The sequence below is a fragment of the Maylandia zebra genome, linkage group LG6 (assembly GCF_041146795.1).
Source record: "Maylandia zebra isolate NMK-2024a linkage group LG6, Mzebra_GT3a, whole genome shotgun sequence".
NCBI lineage: Eukaryota > Metazoa > Chordata > Actinopteri > Cichliformes > Cichlidae > Maylandia > Maylandia zebra.
The window spans coordinates 5,725,011-5,746,222 of NC_135172.1; the positions used below are offsets into that span (position 1 = coordinate 5,725,011).

The window sequence follows — 21,212 nt, forward strand, 5'->3', positions numbered from 1 at the left end:
TTTTTCCAGCCAGGTGTTTTCCTTTTCCCATTCCTCCCTGTACTTTTGCAGCCTCTTTTTTTTCTTTCTTTCTCTGAGCGAACAAACATTGCTACTCTAATGCTGGGCTTACACTGTGCGATTTTTGGCCCATTTTGAGCCAATTTTTGAGTCGTGCGACCGTTTTGGCGATCGGCCCGATTTTGGCCTTCGTGCGTCGTGCATCGTATACAGGGAGTGCAGAATTATTAGGCAAATGTATGGGGCGCCGTTTGTAAACTGAAACATGCCGAAATTAACAGCAACATTTTTCCACATTTAGCTCTAAATCTTACAAAAACATGTTTTTTCGAGTCATTTTTTTACAACATTTAGTAAAATATTTGTAACGTTTCATATTTAAAACAGGATTTTAAATGTTAAATCTAAATGCTAAATGTTAAATGTAAATATTATATTTAAATCGAAATGTTAAATGTTAAATCTAAATGTTATATATAAATCTAAATGTTAAATGTTAAATCTAAATGTTAAATGTTAAATCTAAATGTTAAATGTTAAATCTAAATGTTATATATAAATCTAAATGTTAAATGTTAAATCTAAATGTTACGGGAAACTAAATATTTAGCTAATATGCAAATTTATTGTACGGGTCAACGGAAATACCAAAATAAAAGCTTCAAGAAAACCTCCCGCGCTAAAGTGTGCTGGTCGTGGTCAGGTTCTGTGTTTGCGCTCCTCTCACGGTCACTTTTGACTGCCATGAGCTGCTTCGACTATTCCCTACCAGCATGTCCAGCGATTTAGCTGAAAACATTGGAAGAGCCGTTTTGTCGGCCATCCAACGATTCAGCGGTAATGCACCCTCGACCTCACAAACGCCGCAGCACTTGGTAAGTTTATTGTATAGCATTTTGGACGGGTTGATAGCAGTGTTAGCAAAATTAGCAAAGCTAAATTACTTAGCTAGTCCTCAATTATTTCATTTGGTAGGCAGCAGACAGAGATCGAACATCATACAACTCTATTTATTTATTTGGTAGGTAGGTAACAGTCGTTCTTGATGTAAATGTTTCCTTAGGAATCCAGCAATGCACCTGGACCAAGTAGACCTGCTGTCTCCACTGGGATACCATACCGCTCGGTAGGCCTTCTTACACATATCATTTAATTTATTTATCATGAAATTTCCCCTTGTGGGACTAATAAAGGTATGTTATCTTATCTTTGCTGACCGATTTTGATATACAATCAGGTTCATAAATATTTGGATACAGACACATTTTCTAATGTTGCTTCTGTACATTACCAGAATGAATTAAAAATGAAACTACTCCAATGCAGTTGAAGTGCAGACTTTAAGTTTTAATTCAGTGGGTTGGACTAAATGAATGCATAAAAATGTGAGGGGGGAAAATTAATTTGTAAACACAATCCTATCATTTCAGAGGCTCTAAGGTAATTAGACAAATTAAATAACTGAAAATAAAATGATCATTTCTATTACTTTATTCAAAACCCTTTGTTGGCAATGACAGCCTGAAGTCTTGAAGTCATGGACACCACCAGATGCTGGCATTCCTCCTTCAGTTTTCTGTGTAATGGGTAGACAATAGTAAGATGGTCTGAGTCTACAGTTTTTTGTTTTGTTTTGTTTTTTAATGAACAGATAACAGAAACCTTATGGATGTATTGTAATGCATAGGTGTCTATCTGTATCTGTGTTTGAATTCATTTCAGGTTCCTCTTCCATCAGTTCCTCAAGCTCATGCTACGCGCTCACATTTTGTGAGAAAAAACAAGACCTGCAAACACTATACAAAAGATGTTGTGTGCTTGCCCTTGTCTTCAGCATCAACGTTTCTCATACCGAGAGGAGATTCACAAGCAAAACTAGCACAAGATGGCCTTATTGGGAAGATCTCCTTTACATCTGACTGGTCTGAAGCACAACTTAGAGAAGAAATCGCAGCAATCTTCAGAAGAACGTTTGCACTGTCAACTAGCCAGACATTCCCTTTTGAGTATTTGAGTACAATTAGAGGATGTAAACGACTAATGAAACCAAATGTTTTTAGCAGTTTTCTTTGGGGTGGCCAAGAAGTTGGCTCGATTTGTTCCACCACCTGCCTCTATATAATGGCAGGGATACAAACACCTGCACAGGTAAACATTTTATATTGCAGTGCAGAAATATTTATTGTCTAAAAAGTGAGTCTGTTCCCTTAACGTAATTTTCTTAATTAATTAATATTGCACTTTTAGCAGGTGTAAACAGTTTTTAGTGCAGCCATGTGTCTCTGTGTTACCAGTGATTTGGTGCAACTGTATTTGATTTTATGTAGAACATGCTTTCTTTTCCCTCAGGAGGAACCAGAAGAGCTGTCTGACAGTGACTTTGAAAGTCCAGTCTGCCGGAGAAGACGAGGTATGTGACGTGAATGAAAACCTAGTGAGGTTCTAAGCTCAATGACCAGTTAGATTTTGTTACTGCAGTGCGTAATAATTCCTGGGGGGTTTGTTTGATGAGAGCATCATTAATTTGTCCGATTGGGGCGATCGTGGCTCAAGAGTTGGGAGTTTGCCTTGTAATCGGAAGGTTGCCGGTTCGAGCCCCGGCTCGGACAGTCTCGGTCGTTGTGTCCTTGGGCAAGACACTTCACCTACTGCCTACTGCTGTTGGCCAGAAGGGCCGATGGCGCGATATGGCAGTTTCGCTTCTGTCAGTCCTCCCCAGGGCAGCTGTGGATACAACTGTAGCTTGCCTCCACCAGTGTGTGAATGTGTGTGTGAATGGGTGGATGACTGGGTGTGTAAAGCGCTTTGGGGTCCTTAGGGGGGACTAGTAAAAGCGCTAGAGAATTGCGAGAAAGCAAATTGTTGGTTAAGGTTTTTAAGGAAGCAGCACTTCGTGATTTATACAGGCACTTGCATCCACATACCGTCCATTACACTAGATTCGATTCGTTAACTAAAACAAGGATTGATAGATTCTACATATCACATAATGTTCAAGGTCTGAAATATGACACTCTTTTAACAGACTTTTCAGATCATATGGTGGTTATGGCAACAGTATCTTGTTGTCCCCATGAATTTTTGAACTATTGGAAATTGAATACATCCTTGTTAGCAGACGAGTTGCTTGTGTCCGAAGTTAAATCTGAAATTAAGAAAATATGACATCTTAAGATTTTTACTACTTCTTTCTCGGAACTTTGGGAGCTTCTTAAACGACGTATGTGTCAATTTTTTAAATTTAAAGCGAGAGAATTAAACCATGCAAAGAATGTAAAATATAATGAAGATGTGAGTAGATATATATATTTAAGAAATAAGGAGGAGAAGGAAGAGGAGGAGGAAAATCAACTGATGTCTCTTAAAGAGGACATTGATCGGGTCAATAGAGATGTTTTATTTAATATGTTGCGACGTACTGACTTTCACGGGAACAGTGATTATATGATTTTTAATAATCAAAAGAAAAGTCGAAATGATTTTATTGCCTCAATTAAAGATAAACATGGAAAGTCAGTTTTTAAAGAAGAGGGGAAAAGACAAGTAATTAGAGATTATTGTTCGGAGATGTTTTCATCCATTGCTACAAACAGCAATGTTATTAACAAATTTTTGAGTGAGGTTGAACCATTAGATTCTGTCATTTATGAAACTTTGATTGGAAAAATTAAAAGAGAGGAAGTAGAGTCAGTAATTAACCAACTTAGTACCGATAAAACACCTGGTCTGGATGGACTCCCCTCTGAATTTTACAAAATTGTGAGTAAAGAACTGTCTGAATTGTTAACTCAGTATTTTAATGAAGGAATAGAAAGAGAAACAATGGGTAAATCGTTTTATGAGGGAGTTATGTGTTTATTATACAAGAAAGGTGATAGAGAAGATATTAACAATTATAGGCAACTGACAATAATGAATGTAGATTATAAGATTTTTGCTAAAATAATTATGTCTAGACTAGAAGATGTATTAGATATTATCATTGAAAAAGAACAAACATGCGCAATTAAGGGATGATTAAAATGGAAATTATAAAATGGGAAAATAAAGATACAAATTATAAAACAGGTATTAATATTGTAAAAACACACATAATTTCAAAACTTCTTTTCCTTGACACAATTTTTCCTCCTCCGAGAACAACTGTAATGAAAATAAGTAAGATGTGCATTAAATTTATCTGGGGATCCAATCGAGAAGTGACTAAGAGAAAATTTATGTACAAGAGTAGGAAGCACGGGGGTTTGGGAGTCCCAGACTTAGAGATTGTTTTGCGAATTCCTTTTATTAAAATTATTCAAAGCGCAATTTCTCGGGGTGCCCCGTGGGTTCGAGGGAAAGAAGAATTGTGGCAAAAGAAAAGAGGCAGGGCCAGAGCGGGCGTTCCATACCACAGACTTATGTTTGGCGACTTATCAAGTCAATGGGAACAATATAGTTTAAATATTCTCCAAGATAATACGAAAAATATCTATAAAAAAATTAATGGAATCAAAAATGAAGGTTTAATTCAATACAAGTATGCAAATGAAGATGAAAACCTTTCAATAGTTAAAAATATACATGACAAATTATTATCTGAAAACATGAGAGACGTGGTGTGGCTCATCTCGCTCGGGCGGCTCCCTGTGAGAGCGGTGGTACAATGGAGTTATTTTGTTACCACCATGAAATGTCCTATGACAGACTGTGATGAAGATGAGACCCTAGAACATCTTCTATTGGATTGTTATAGGACAACTGAGATAAGACAGAAGATGACAGAGATTGGCTATGACGTTGATGTTAATATCAAAGCAGTTAAATATGGTTTGTTTAAAGAAAAAATGGGTGAAGACAAAAGGAGACTCTTTTGGTTAGTAATGTGTGTAATAAACACACATATTTGGAAAACCCGTGCCAAAGGAGTACTTGAACAAAAGATGATAAGTAGTGATGTGCTGAGTAAACATATCATTACAGATCTGCGGAGAAGACGAACAATGGACCTGAAACTTGGGAAAGTTTTCCCCTGGAACGAATTAAAACTGTAAGTTTTGTGAGTGTTGTGTGGACTCAGATGCTCGACTTTCCTCCTTGTTTCTCCTTTTTTGTATGTGTTCATGGTTTTGTATATGTAATTGTATGTGTATGTACATTTTATATGTAAATTTGTTTACTTTAAATAAAGATTTAAAAAAAAAAAATAAAAGCGCTATACAAAAACAGGCCATTTACCATTTTAACGTTTACGGATTATCACAGGTGATTAAAGCCAAGGAGGAATTTGTGCCCAACTTTCACTTGAACTAATATAAGGATATATAAAGGCTCTGTTAACATTATGAAGCAAGTCATGCTGACCTTCTTTCCTTTGTTCAGTGCATCATGCGTTGTCTACAACACCAGGTGAAAGTGAGGCCAAGCATCAGGAAACAGAGAGCTGCATTCAAGAGAGTGAAAATGAGGGACAGGCAGAGGGACAGCAGATGTTTCCATATAATGTGGCAGAATTTGTGTAAGCTGTTGTCTAGGGGTTAAAGAAATCCTTCATTTTAGATGTTGTTTAGGACAGCGGTCCCCAACCTTTTTTGCGCCACGGACTGGTTTATGCCCGACAAAATTTTCATGCACCAGCCTTTAAGGTGTCGCGGATAAATAAAACAAAATAAAACTAGTACCTGTACCGATAAAAAGAAGATTTATTCATAACACACATGAAAAGACCAAGGAAAACAGAGTTAACGATAACAAAATAACACTGAAAACCGATAAAAACCCTGAAAACTATACATTTCACACCTGAGCCTCAACTCTCGCGGCCTGGTACCAAACGACTCACGGACCGGTACCGGTCCGAGGCCCAGGGGTTGGGGACCGCTGGTTTAGGATATTGTTTTGATGCAGGTTTCCAATTTGCATGTTTGGGGGTTTTTTTGCTGAATGACTGCAACTTAAGGATTTACATTTAATTTTTTTTTTTAATGATGTAGTGTGAGAAATTCTTCAAGGCTGACAGGTTTTATGATTTCTAATATCTCTTATCTACTTAGCCCTATTTTTCTGGAGGAAGATGAAGCTCTTGAAGAGGCAATTCAGTGTAGCCTCCTAGAAGAGTCTGATAAACAAAGTGAAGTTCATATTTCAAGGTAAGATTTGAAAGTAACCTTTGATAATTGAATATCTTATTTGCATCTTTACTTGCATCATTTTTTTTGCAGTTACACAATTACAAAGGTAATTGCTCATTTCTGACTAATTTAATATGGACTATCACAACATAGTTATCTGTTGTAACTCTGTGCACTTGAGTGAAATGTACAGCAAATTTCCATTTTTCCCCGAGATCTGTTTGTCATTGTCCCATTTTTATATAGGTCTTTTAAGAAACTCAGCAAAGAAGAAATTGAAGGTCTTCTTAGAGCTCATAGTGAGAAAGTCATTACACCAGGAACAAGACAACTCCATATCAGTCGAGCCAATGTGTGGTCAACTGCTTTGCGTCAGTTCAAGAGACCCAAGTTTGCAGAAAGCTGTGAGATGCTTTATGTCACATTTGCAAGCGATGAACATGATACAGAGGAAGATGCTGCTGACCTTGGGGGGCCAAGGCGGGAGTTTTTCCGTTTACTGGTGAAGGCCATCTTTCAGGAGAGTGGTGCTTTTGAAGGTAATATGATTTCATAGATAAACTAACTTACTTACTCAAGGCATAAAGGCTTGTTGACGACACTCATTTTTATAATGTTACAAACGCAACAACCACCTGATCTGAACATTGTTTGACAGAACATTAACAAGTTAATAAATGACTACAGATAATAAATCTGTTATGTTCTGTGTGTCTGAAACAGTAAAAAAAAAAAGTAATACATTTTTATCTGTCAATCTCAAGATATCAGTTGGGGTCTGTACAGAATATACTTTTTTTGTGTGTTATTTTTCAGCTACACCAAATGGATGCACACTGAAATTTAACATCCTACACTTGCCACCGGGAGCAGCAAGATTCCAGCCATAGGTTTTCAACCAGCTCCTAAAATAACATTCATTCACGATGAAAGCAAACATCTCCCGATTGCACACACATGTGCAAATGAGCTTCAGCTTTTTGTGAATGAAACAACAATGGCTGATGATGATGCTTTTCATTACTGCTTCTTAGTAGCACTCATGAATGGAGCTTTATTCAGCACCATCTAAACATGTTCCAAAAAAGTGAAATTAAAATGGTGGGTTTGTTAACTCTAATCCTGTTCATTAATTGTAGTTTCAAGTAACTTTGCTTCATACAAGAAAGTTGAAATCAATTCTGACTGCATTTAATGTTGAAATGTAATAATTTTCAAAGCTTCAATAGATTTATAAAAATGCTAACTCTGTATTTTCAACGACAAATCAATAAAGTCACTGGTGTAATACAATTAATAATTTTATTAAGCTTTTTCTTTTTTAAACAAGGACATTTCAAAACAGTTTATGCACAGAGTATACTAAACATGCTTTGTAGAACAGGCTAGGATTACTTAGACATCTAACAGCAACATTTATTAAGACTATTGCAACTTTACAATGATTAAAACAATACTGTAGATAATCTTGTGAATTGGTTTAAAGACTGACTGTTCCGTGTTGATAAATTTCACTGTTATACTGTATTACACTGTTACAGTGTGAATTTGATCTTTACTGCAATCTGAATAACTGGTTTTACCCATAAACTAAAAGTGGTTGTAGCCTTCTGAATAGCCTATGAGTCACTGTCAGTCATTAACTCTGAGTCCTTATGTGGCAGGAGGCATCACTGCTAGAGGGGAGGGGCTTCTGCAGTAGTACAAAAACTGCATTTGCTGTACAGCATTTAAGAATACTAAGTGTCATCACTCTTTAGAACATCGCTGGTATCCTGTGGTTGAGGTCACACATTTACAAGTTTGTTAAAAATATACTGCTGTGTTCGCTGAAACAATGTTTTACCATTATTGTTGTCTTCTTCAAAAGGGTGAATGCTTGTATATAGCTCTTGTAAATCACTGTCATTTAATGGGACAAACCTACTTTCAGAGTTTGACAAGGAGGGTATGGAGACCTCTGCTGTAGAAAGTTCTGGGTTGTGACGATGAGACACATGAGTTCCGCAGGCAAAAAGCTGGATGGGAGTTCTATTACCTTCAGTGGAAATAGAGTGATTGTTATATCCAGCTTTGAATTCCTTCAAAGTGCGGTTGATTCGTGGTAGAAACACATAATGAAGGGAAAATAGGTCTGTTGCATTTTCTAAGTCTAGGATACCAAGTGATTCCAATTCATAAAATATAGGTGCCTAAATGTGACTACAGTTGTTGTTTAAGTCTCAGTTGAAACGCTCAACCCTCTGGTTGTGCACAGAACTTCCCATTAAGACAGAGCTTTCACCCCTGCTTGCTCGCATGTCCTCCCAAATCTGAGCATTCTCTCCTCCATGATCAGTCCTGATATGCAGGGGTCTGCCAAATTGTCCAACAGCTGCAGTAAAGAGGGCTTTCACAGTCTCAGCTCGATTATTGCTGGAGCACTGAAGAAACATCAACATCCTGCTGTATCCATCTATTGCACCATGAACAACAAACTTCCAACGAATCAGTTTGTGATTTCCATCTATGTGCCATATGAAATTTGGATGAGGCACAGAATATACTCGCCGAGCAACTGCAGTTCTCGGCAAGTATGGATAGAACACCAGCCGAGTCCACCCTCCGCAGTGACTCTCTTACGCGCCATCTTTGAACCACTATGTTTTTGGAACGCAGATGACCCATCAGCATCACTCCTCCAACATTTGGATGTTCAGTTTTTATCTGGGACACTATCTGATCTAACTCATGGTCACTGATTACATTGAATTTTGACTCTGAGATATTGTAGTCTTGCAGTAACTTATACAGAGTGGGCCTGGAGATGGAAAGGATAGATGCAGCTTCAGTAAAAGATGTTTTCAGGGAAAGAACATTTTCCAATTCCTCTTTGGAAATCTGAAGCCTTCCTTGGTAACCATCCTAGAACACGGCACAGAAAATCTCAATGAGCGCAATTGTACTGTGACAGATTAGCTAGAGAGTAATATTTTATCAATAGTTTTAAAATATGAAAGTGAGCAATCAAAAGACACTTCACAGCAAAAACAGTAATAAAATATGACGTAAAACTTGTGAATGTTGTTGGTGGTGATGTGACACTGCTAGTGATGGACCCCTAAGAAGATGAAATGTATGTAGAATCAGAATCATTACTTTGACAGGATTTAATTTAAGGTCACATATTACACCAAAGAAAAAACAAAAATCAGTCAGCTAAATGATATGTGTAAGAAGGCCTACCGAGCGGTATGGTATCCCAGTGGAGACGGCAGGTCTACTTGGTCCAGGTGCATTGCTGGATTCCTAAGGAAACATTTACATCAAGAACGACTGTTACCTACCTACCAAATAAATAAATAGAGTTGTATGATGTTCGATCTCTGTCTGCTGCCTACCAAATGAAATAATTGAGGACTAGCTAAGTAATTTAGCTTTGCTAATTTTGCTAACACTGCTATCAACCCGTCCAAAATGCTATACAATAAACTTACCAAGTGCTGCGGCGTTTGTGAGGTCGAGGGTGCACTACTGCTGAATCGTTGGATGGCCGACAAAACAGCTCTTCCAATGTTTTCAGCTAAATCGCTGGACATGCTCGTAGGGAATAGTCGAAGCAGCTCATGGCAGTCAAAAGTGACCGTGAGAGGAGCGCAAACACAGAACCTGACCACGACCGGCAAACTTTAGCGCGGGAGGTTTTCTTGAAGCTTTTATTTTGGTATTTCTGTTGACCCGTACAATAAATTTGCATATTAGCTAAATATTTAGTTTCCCGTAACATTTAGATTTAACATTTAACATTTAGATTTATATATAACATTTAGATTTAACATTTAACATTTAGATTTAACATTTAACATTTAGATTTAACATTTAACATTTAGATTTATATATAATATTTAGATTTAACATTTAACATTTAGATTTATATATAACATTTAGATTTAACATTTAACATTTAGATTTATATATAACATTTAGATTTATCATTTAACATTTAGATTTATATATAACATTTAGATTTAACATTTAAAATCCTGTTTTAAATATGAAAAGTTACAAATATTTTACCAAATGTTGTAAAAAATGACTCGAAAAAACATGTTTTTGTAAGATTTAGAGCTAAATATAGAAAAATGTTGCTGTTAATTTCGGCATGTTTCAGTTTACAAACGGCGCACCATACAAATGAGTATTTTGTCCACATCATCCTCTTCATGCATGTTGTCTTACTCCAAGCTGTATAGGCTCGAAAGCCTACTACCAGTTAAGCATATTAGGTGATGTGCATCTCTGTAATGAGAAGGGGTGTGGTCTAATGACATCAACACCCTATATCAGGTGTGCATAATTATTAGGCAACGTCCTTTCCTTTGGCAAAATGGGTCAAAAGAAGGACTTGACAGGCGCAGAAAAGTCAAAAATCATGCATTTCATGCAAAATAGTCAACAGGGTCGCAAGAAGCATGTGGAAAAACCAAGGTGCAAAATAACTGCCCATGAACTGAGAAAAGTCAAGCGTGCAGCTGCCAAGATGCCACTTGCCACCAGTTTGGCCATATTTCAGAGCTGCAACATCACTGGAGTGCCCAAGAGCACAAGGTGTGCAATACTCAGAGACATGGCCAAGGTAAGAAAGGCTGAAAGACGACCACCACTGAACAAGACACACAAGCTGAAACGTCAAGACTGGGCCAAGAAATATCTCAAGACTGGTTTTTCTAAGGTTTTATGGACTGATGAAATGAGAGTGAGTCTTGATGGGCCAGATGGATGGGCCCGTGGCTGGATTGGTAAAGGGCAGAGAGCTCCAGTCCGACTCAGACGCCAGCAAGGTGGAGGTGGAGTACTGGTTTGGGCTGGTATCATCAAAGATGAGCTTGTGGGGCCTTTTCGGGTTGAGGATGGAGTCAAGCTCAACTCCCAGTCCTACTGCCAGTTTCTGGAAGACACCTTCTTCAAGCAGTGGTACAGGAAGAAGTCTGCATCCTTCAAGAAAAACATGATTTCCATGCATGACAATGCTCCATCACACGCGTCCAAGTACTCCACAGTGTGGCTGGCAAGAAAGGGTATAAAAGAAGAAAAACTAATGACATGGCCACCTTGTTCACCTGATCTGAACCCCATTGAGAACCTGTGGTCCATCATCAAATGTGAGATTTACAAGGAGGGAAAAGAGTACACCTCTCTGAACAGTGTCTGGGAGGCTGTGGTTGCTGCTGCACGCAATGTTGATGGTGAAAAGATCAAAATAGAGCTGGGCCATATTATACCGTTCACGGTAATACCGGTATAATGTTAGGCAACGATAGGAAAATGAAATATCGCGATAGAATATGAGTAAAACGCGCATGCGCAGTGCCTTTGTTTTCATACGCACATGGCCGATTGTTGAGTGAAACAGATGAACCAGAATTGGTTTGTAAAAACGGTGCAACTTCAGTGATGTGGAACTGGTTTGGTGTTTGTCCGTCAGATACACGACAAAGCACATTTTTTTGCAGAACATGCAGGCGGCCGTCGTTATTGTCGTATTTGTCGTGCTAAGATGCTCTTAAATCTGGGAGTAATCTGGGTCCTAAACCCCCTCTTCAGGTCAAACGAACACTGCAGCATCACTGAGAGTTAAAAACTGTCTAAATTCTTTCATCTTTAATAAAACGATCAGCATTGCTGCTTTACCAGGTGTAACTATGAAGTTTAACTTCCAGGCATTCATGAAAACAAAATGTATTACATTTAACGGAGTTAGAAGTTAGCAGGAAGCTAGCGGAAGTTAGCTCGCTAGTTTCGCTAGTTACCTAAACATGATATTGCATGTTCTGACTGAGAGATTTCTGAAAAAAATCAAACGTACAGCTCTGCTATCACTTCCAACATAAATGAAGACAGGAAACTAAACAGCAGTGACGTTTGTAGGGTTACTGAAGTTGGGCTAGCTGGTATATAATGATGTGCTACGTGATCGCTAGCGACACAGCTATGTTAGCATAACATAAAGAGTGAAGCTGGAGGACGAACACTAACACTTTTCCATTTATAAAAGTTAACGTGAAGGTTCCTCATGGTTAGAGACAAATGCAATCGCATGGCAGGATGCTGTAAACGGACCAAACTTCAGTCAGGAGAACAACTGAGATAATCCATCCACAATACGAGGTTAGTCATTAATATACTGCAACAACATGGGAATAGAGCAGCTGCCAGAGAATTCAACATTAATGAATCAATGGTACAGAAGTGGAGGAAGCAAGAAGAATGAGTTTAATAAAGTTTGATTTATCTGACTGCTTTGTTTCGCTTAATGTGCCTTATAATCCCGTGCACCTTATGGTCTGAAAAATACGTACTGCACACTGCAGTTTAATGTTGCAAAGCACCTCTTTTTAACTTCAGTGGATATTATACATGGTTATGCTAAGGATATGTCAGCCCATTTCTACTGGAAATGCCTTTTGGTTAAACTTTCAGCAAGGAATTTGCATTTGCACTGTTACATTTTTATAAAGCTTTAATGTACATAAAAACCAGCTTCTTGTTTAAGTGAAAATAAATGGAAGGTTGTCTTTTTGCGCTAGTAATGTTGTGGAGTTGTATTTTGTCTCGCATCAATTATATCGTCAGTTATATCGTTATCGCAAATTTTCAAATATATATCGTGATAAATATTTTTGGCCATATCGCCCTGCTCTAGATCAAAACACTGACAGAATCCATGGATGGCAGGCTTTTGAGTGTCCTTGCAAAGAAAGGTGGCTATATTGGTCGCTGATTTGTTTTTGTTTTGTTTTTGAATGTCAGAAATGTATATTTGTGAATGTGGAGATGTTATATTGGTGTCACTGGTAAAAATAAATAATTGAAATTGAAATTGTTTGTTTTTTGTTAAGTTGCCAAATAATTATGCACAGTAATAGTCACCTGCACACACAGATATCCCCCTAAAAGAGCTAAAACTAAAAGCAAACTAAAAACTACTTCCAAAAACATTCAGCTTTGATTTTAATGAGTTTTTTGGGTTCATTGAGAACATGGTTGTTGTTCAATAATAAAATTATCCCTCAAAAATACAACTTGCCTAATAATTCTGCACTCCCTGTAGTATACGTGGGGTAACGAGACACGATTAACACCTCACGACTACTGCTCACGCGCAACCACGTAAACGTCGGTGAAAAAGACGGAGCAGCACGGCTGTGCAGCGTGTGATCTGGACACAAGCGATGGAGGCACAACTTGTAGAACTTTGGAAAGCTCATCTGAGCCTTTTCGATGTGGCATCACAAAATTATCACGACCACAACAACTGTGAAAATAGTTGGATTTACATTGCTGCTTAATCACAGCTGCCTGATCAATGTTTTTCATTAGCAATTTAGCAAAGTTGATGGTGGTGGTGTGTCTGTATGAGTGAAAGACAGAGAGAGAGAGCGAGCGAGCGACATAATTTCTGTTATAACCTTCATTTTATGGACGCACAGTGTGAGCACTCAGGTCGCATCAGAGCATAGTATGAGACCCTGCATCGTGACCTATGAACTTCTAACCCCTGTGAGTCAATCGTGCAGTTTGAGCAGGAGCTGAATAACGTGACTGAAAAAAAAATCGCACAGTGTCTGCCCAGCTTTAGGTGTACTGTCATCCGAGACTTGCACCGCAGCGTTTGTTTCCCTGTTGGCCATGCTTCTTGTTGTGGTCATCTGTTGTCTTCCGGTATTTTCTCTGCAAGCGACCTTTCCTCGACCAATGAGATGAGCGGTAATCTGAATTGTCATACTCGAATTGTCATAAGTGTGCTGTCAGCTCATTGGTCACAAAGCAGGAGAGGGGCTGGGAATTATGTTTTCAAACAAAGCGTTAATTCCATTAACATTTATAGATTACTTTTGATTCTCACTGTATTACGGGACAAAGTGCGTCCCTTATTAGCTCAATACGGGACGTGTACTTTTGTTTCTAAATACGGGACGATTCCGTTTTTTAAGGGACGGTTGGCAACCCTAGTCGGACCGCCAACTCAGTGCTGTTGGACCGTTACGACATCGGCGGCGCTAAAGCTAAGGCTAATGCTGCAGTGACTTTGACTCAGTGTTTATTCAGAAGGACGTGTTGTTTTGTGTCAAGCATTGAAGCATCAGAGTGTGCATGGACGCTCTCGGTCTGACTGATATATGCGCTTAGGTACTGTGTGTGAACGCTCTTTTCACTTCGCCATAACTTTTGTGGGAGCGAGTTGTTTCCACACTTTTAAAATGGCGTCCCACGCAGACACGAGGAGTGAGGAAGATGGCTGCGACCCGGATGCTGAGGCGCCTGGCCTGACAAAGTACATCATCCCGCACCCAGGTCTACTTGGTCCGGGTGCATTACTGGATTCCTAAGGAAACATTTACATCAAGAACGACTGTTACCTACCTACCAAATAAATAAATAGAGGCAATCAAAAGACACTTCACAGCATAAACAGTAATAAAATATGACGTAAAACTAGTGATGGACCCCTAAGAAGATGAAATGTATGTAGAATCAGAATCATTACTTTGACAGGATTTAATTTAAGGTGACATATTACACCAAAGAAAAAACAAAAACCAGTCAGCTAAATGATATGTGTAAGAAGGCCTACTGAGCGGTATGGTATCCCAGTGGAGACAGCAGGTCTACTTGGTGCATTGCTGGATTCCTAAGGAAACATTTACATCAAGAACGACTGTTACCTACCAAATAAATAAATAAAGTTGTATGATGTTCGATCTCTGTCTGCTGCCTACCACATGAAATAATTGAGGACTAGCTAAGTAATTTAGCTTTGCTAATTTTGCTAACACTGCTATCAACCCGTCCAAAATGCTATACAATAAACTTACCAAGTGCTGCGGCGTTTGTGAGGTGGAGACTGCAGCTACTGAGGGTGCACTACCGCTGAATCGTTGGAAGGCCGACAAAACGGCTCTTCCAATGTTTTCAGCTAAATCGCTGGACATGCTGGTAGGGAATAGGTGAAGCAGCTCATGGCAGTCAAAAGTGACCGTGAGAGGAGCGCAGACACACAACCTGACCACGGCCGGCACGCTTTAGCGTGGGAGGTTTTCTTGAAGCTTTTATTTTGGTATTTCTGTTGACCCGTACAATAAATTTGCATATTAGCTAAATATTTAGTTTCCCATAACATTTAGACTTAACATTTAGATTTAACATTTAAAATTGTGTTTTAAATATAAAAAGTTACAAATATTTTACTAAATGTTGCAAAAAAAATGACTCGAAAAAACATGTTTTTGTAAGATTTAACGGCGCCTCATAAATTAAAGGATCTCTCCTTGACAAAACCCATAAGATTAAAGCCTTGGCGTATGCAGATGATGTGACGGTGTTAATTAGAAATCAAAATGAACTCTCTATAGTGATGGAGACATTACACCAATACAAACTGGCATCAGGGGCCAAGCTGAATCAAGATAAAACTGAAGGGGTGTGGCTTGGACATCAGACCACCAAAAGACCTGAAATGGCGATCTCCCTATGCAGGGAGATTAAAATCTTGGGTATATGGATTGATAGTACTGACTCTTGCCTATTAAACTGGACTCAAAAATCAAAACAGATAAAATCAGAACAGTAGATAGAATCAGTAGTTAATCTAAGTTTTGAAATCTAAGCTTAAAAGTGTGGATTTGGTGCTTTATTCAAATGCAGCTGAGAATAGGTGAGTCTTCAACCTGGATTTAAATAAACTGAGTGTTTCAGCTGATCTGAGGCTTTCTGGGAGTTTGTTCCAGATATAAGGAGCATAAAAGCTGAATGCAGCTTCTCCGTGTCTGGTTCTGACTCTGGGAACTGATAAAAGACCAGATCCAGATGACCTGAGGGATCTGGAAGGTTCATACTGGGTCAGGAGGTCACTGATGTATTTTGGTCCTAAACCATTCAGAGCTTTATAGACCAGCATCAGAACTTTAAAGTCTATCCTCTGACGGACAGGCAGCCAGTGTAAAGACCTCAGAGCTGGACTGATGTGGTCCACTTTTTTGGTCTTAGTGAGGACTCGAGCAGCAGAGTTCTGAGTGAGCTGTAGTTTTCTGACTGGTTTTTTAGGTAGACCTGTAAAGATGCTGTTACAGTAGTCAAGCCTACTAAAGATGAATGCATGGACTAGTTTTTCCAGGTCCTGTTGAGACATCAGATCTTTTATCCTTGAAATATTCTTGAGGTGATAGTAAGCTGACTTTGTTATTGTCTTAATGTGTTTTTCTAAGTTTAGGTCTGCATCCATCACTACACCCAAATTTCTCGTTTGGTTGGTGGTTTTTAGATGTATAGATTGAAGTTCTCTGGTGACCTGTAATCGTTTTTCTTTGGCGCCAAAGACTATTACCTCAGTTTTGTTTTTGTTTAGCTGGAGAAAATTGTGGCACAACCAGTCATTAATTTCCTCAATGCATTTACCAAGAGCCTGTACAGGGCCTTGGTCTCCTGGTGACATTGTGATATATATTTGTGTGTCATCTGCATAGCTATGATAGTTTATTTTGTTGTTCTTTATAATCTGTGCCAGTGGGAGCATGTAAATGTTAAACAGAAGGGGTCCCAAGATGGAACCTTGGGGAACTCCACATGTGATACTTGTCTCCTCAGATGTGAAGTTACCTATTGATACAAAGTATTTCCTGTTTTCTAAGTATGTTTTGAACCAGTTTAGTACAGTTCCTGAAAGACCTGCCCAGTTCTCCAGTCGTTTGAGTAATATGTTGTCGTCAACTGTATCAAATGCTGCACTGAGATCCAGTAAAACTAAGACTGACATTTTTCCACTGTCTGTATTCAGACATATGTCATTAAACACTTTGGTCAAAGTGGTTTCAGTGCTGTGGTTCTGTCTAAAACCTGACTGGAAGGCATCGTAGCAGTTATTCTGTTTTAAGAAGTAACTGAGCTTCCAAAGAGTTTTCATCTTTGGAGAGGTAAGGTGGAGTGAGGAGGTAAGTGACGGAAGTGACGGACAAGGTAAGCGACTCATGTTGTAACTGACGTCAGACGCCGGAGATTTTGGCGGAAAATTAAAGCAAATGGTAGTTTAGATTTGAACAAATTCATTTAAGCTTCAGCATTACCAAATACACTTATCAATTGTCTTATAACTAACACTATTTGTCTAAATAATCTCCAACACCCTGGAGAACAACGAGGAGAGTTTAGAGACTCTCCAAGATTATATTGATCAGTGCTTTCAGGATCTCGTGATGAAGAAGACCCAGTGTGCAGCTCCCCCGGCCAAACCTGAGACGCCGTCGTCGAAAAGACAACGCCCGGCAGATTCCCCCGGCTCAACATCGCCAGCCGGCAAAGATATTGCCGACATATTGGAGTCAATCGACAAGCGATTGTCCAGTTTTGACGCAAGGCTGTCCTTGGTGGAGATTCTTCACCGAGAATTTAAATGCTTGCGAGAATCCCTGGAGTACAGCCAGCAGCAGGTGGAAACGCTTGCTGCTGAAAATGCCACGCTAAGGGAGTCGGTGAAATGTCTCACAGATAATGTTACCCAGCTCAATAGAGAAAATAAAAAAATAAAAGAAACAGTTATCGATCTACAAGCTCGTAGCATGCGTGATAATCTGGTATTTTCTGGTATTCCAGAAGCCGCTGGAGAGGACGCGGAGACCACGGTAAAAAGCTTCATCAAAACCCACCTGAAGCTGCCGGAGGACACTGTGAAGAACATCGTCTTCAATCGGGTACATCGCCTCGGCCCCATTCGGGCTACGGCCGGGAGACCACGTCCTATCGTGGCCAAATTCGGCCACTTCAAACAAAAGCAACATGTGAAAAGCCGCGGCAGGGAATTAAAAGGAACGGACTTCAGCGTGAACGACCAGTTCCCCGAAGAGATCTTGGAACGACGCAGGGTCCTCTTCCCAATCCGACGCGGCTTCATCCAGAAGGGCTCCCGCGCTGTCATCGCTGTGGACCGGCTGTACGTGGACGGACAGCTCCACCGCGACCCCAACATCACTCCGTGGCTGTATTAACCTCACACCAGATAAGAATCAGCTGCACCATTTCCCTATCCACTCACACTAACTTGCATTAACATCTGTTTAACTTACCAGCATCAAATCGCATCTTAAAGTGTGATTTCATAGCAGAATTAACACCGTCACTCTCCGTCAGTGATTTAATTGGAATGTTTATGTTTTGTTTTGTGTTTTTTTTTTCTTCTCGTTTTTTTTTTCCCTCTCTTTCCCCCCCTCTTGGTTTTATGCTGCTCACCCCTGTCCTTGGTTTCTTTCTTTATTCCTTTCACTGCCTCGATCACCTGCTTCGACACTCATCCACAAACATCCTTTATTTCGACACATACGCACCATGCGCTCAACGGCAGCACATTTACATCAGTCAGACAGCGCACACAGTCGTTTAGGATACACACACTTAAGCCAAGCCTACTCATATTAGTAACTATGCATACACAAAGTCAGACTCAGGGAGCATCTCGCCACACATTTTTTCTCTCTCTCCTTCTCTTTATTTATGAACAAGTGACGTATTCTCTCCACCTGGCTAAGCGACGCACACAGCATACATCCCTAGTTATACACAAACATCTATGGGTACACTGAGGTTCATTACATGGAATATAAATGGAGCTGGCTCCAGAGTAAAGAGGTTAAAAATATTTAACCGACTCAAAAAACTACAGGCAGATGTTGTCCTATTACAAGAGACCCACAGACCTCTTAGAGGTTCGAATGAACTTAAAACACCGGAGTTTCCTAATGTGTTCTCAGCTTGTTATAATTCTAGACAAAGGGGAGTAGCAATTTTAATACATAAAAATATTAATTTCACAGTACTCGATACAGTTATAGATCCAGAGGGCAGATTCTTAATCATTAAACTATCTATACTTGATAAAAAGCTATGTATTGTAAGTGTATATGGTCCAAATGTTGATGATCCCTCATTCTTTCACGGTTTTTTCAGTGCACTCTCTGAACACTTAGATGGCACACTTGTTCTTGGAGGCGACCTCAACCTTGGACTAAATGAAGACATGGATAGGCTCAATACAGCGGGAACTCAGCGTAATTGGCAGTCCACAAATATAATCAAACAGTATATGAGCGACTTTGGTCTTTGCGATGCACGGCGCTCCCTTCACCCCACCAGTAAGGAATATACTTTTTTCTCACATGTCCATCACTCCTACTCTCGTCTGGATTATTTTTTGGTCAGCAGCTCACTGCTGAACGACATTTCAGACACTGAGATTCATCCTATAGCTGTCAGCGATCATGGTCCTGTATCTTTAACACTAATGCACAAGAATAATACTACGCCAAGAAAAAACTGGAGATTTAATATATCACTACTTAAAGATGAAGACTTTATTAAATATTTTAAAAAAGAGTGGACTTCATATTTAGACTATAATGACACTCCCGAAACATCAGCTTCTGTTCTATGGGAAGCAGGGAAAGCTGTGATGAGAGGTAAAATAATTTCTTTCTCATCACATAAAAAGAAAAAAGAAAACAAAAATATTCAGGAATTAGAAAAAAACATCAAATCACTAGAAGAAGCCTACGCGTCCCACCAAGATCAGGAAACATTGAACAAAATACGCAAAACAAAACTAGAATTAAATGAGATAATTGATTAAAAAAAACAAAATTCTTAGTACAAAGACTACGCCTACAAAATTATGAACATGGTAATAAATCCGGTCAATTTCTAGCAAACCAGCTAAAAATAAATAAAGAAAAAACAACTATATGTGCTGTTCAAGATTTATCTGGGAACACAATATATGATCCGATACAAATAAACAACATTTTCAGGGATTTCTATAAAACGTTGTATTCACCACAAATAAACCCATCTAAAAAAGAAATTGATCAGTTTTTGGACAACATAACTCTTCCAAAATTATTGGACACTCAAGCAATGGCACTGGATTCACCATTGACACCAGGTGAACTCCAGGAAGCTCTGATAAGTATGCCCAATAATAAGGCTCCAGGTCCAGACGGCTTTCCTGCAGAATTCTACAAAGAATTCTGGTCGATTCTAGCACCAGTTTTCTACAGAACGTTGTTGGAAATTAAAGAAAAGGGCAGACTTCCATCAAATATGAATTCTGCAAACATTAATCTCCTGCTAAAACCAGGCAAAGACCCTGTATATCCCTCAAGCTATCGTCCAATATCCCCTATAAACGTAGACCTTAAAATAATCTGCAAAGCTCTCTCAAAGAGACTGGAGAAAATAACCCCCCTCTTAATTCATCCTGACCAAACTGGTTTCATAAAAGGTAGGCACTCATCAACAAATACACGTAGATTACTTAATTTGATAGACTACTCATACAGTAAAAACCTAGAAACTACAATATTCTCTTTAGACGCAGAAAAAGCATTCGACAGAGTTAACTGGAAATTTCTATTTGCAACTTTACACAAATTTGGTTTTGGATCCTCTTTCATAAACTGGTTAAAAATATTATATAATTCCCCAACAGCTTGTGTTAGAACAAATGACCAGACATCCTCCAGCTTCTGTCTCTTGAGGGGCACCAGGCAGGGATGCCCACTTTCCCCTTCACTGTTTGCAATTTTTATTGAACCACTAGCAGCAGCAATTAGACAGAATTCAGTAATTAAGGGCATAAAATGCAAGAACGTGGAACATAAAATCAGCCTTTATGCGGATGATGTGTTACTCTTTCTCCAAAATTCACAAACCAATATCTCTGGGGTGATTGAATTGATAAACTCTTTTGCAAGAATATCAGATTACTCAATTAACTGGTCAAAATCTACAGTTCTACCGATTAATTGCTCCCTCCATAATTCCTCTTCTACACCACTGCAATCGGGAAATATAAAATATTTAGGTATTAATGTTTCTCCCAAGCTTGCAGATCTAACTAAATTAAACCATATCCCACTTTTAAAGAAGGTAGAAGATGATCTGGCTAGATGGAAATGTCTACCCATATCACTCATGGGAAGGGTTGCCGCTATAAAAATGATGGTCTTACCAAAAATAAATTATTTATTCTCAATGATCCCAACTAAACCGCCACAAGATTGGTTCAGATCTCTAGATTCA

At 38.9% G+C, this 21,212-nt stretch overlaps 2 long non-coding RNA genes across 2 annotated transcripts; one reads left to right on the forward strand and one right to left on the reverse strand.

The window, feature by feature from the left end:
- Positions 1-710: 710 nt before the first annotated feature.
- LOC143419127 (uncharacterized) lies at positions 711-5,542 on the forward strand. Its single transcript, XR_013099107.1, has 3 exons — positions 711-875; positions 1,064-1,126; positions 5,362-5,542. It is a non-coding gene; the product is annotated as an uncharacterized LOC143419127 (long non-coding RNA).
- Positions 5,543-8,888: 3,346 nt separating this feature from the next.
- On the reverse strand, positions 8,889-9,673 carry LOC143418895 (uncharacterized). Its single transcript, XR_013098815.1, has 3 exons — positions 9,587-9,673; positions 9,336-9,398; positions 8,889-9,014 (listed from the first exon to the last, which is right to left on the reverse strand). It is a non-coding gene; the product is annotated as an uncharacterized LOC143418895 (long non-coding RNA).
- Between the last annotated feature and the right edge of the window lie 11,539 nt (positions 9,674-21,212).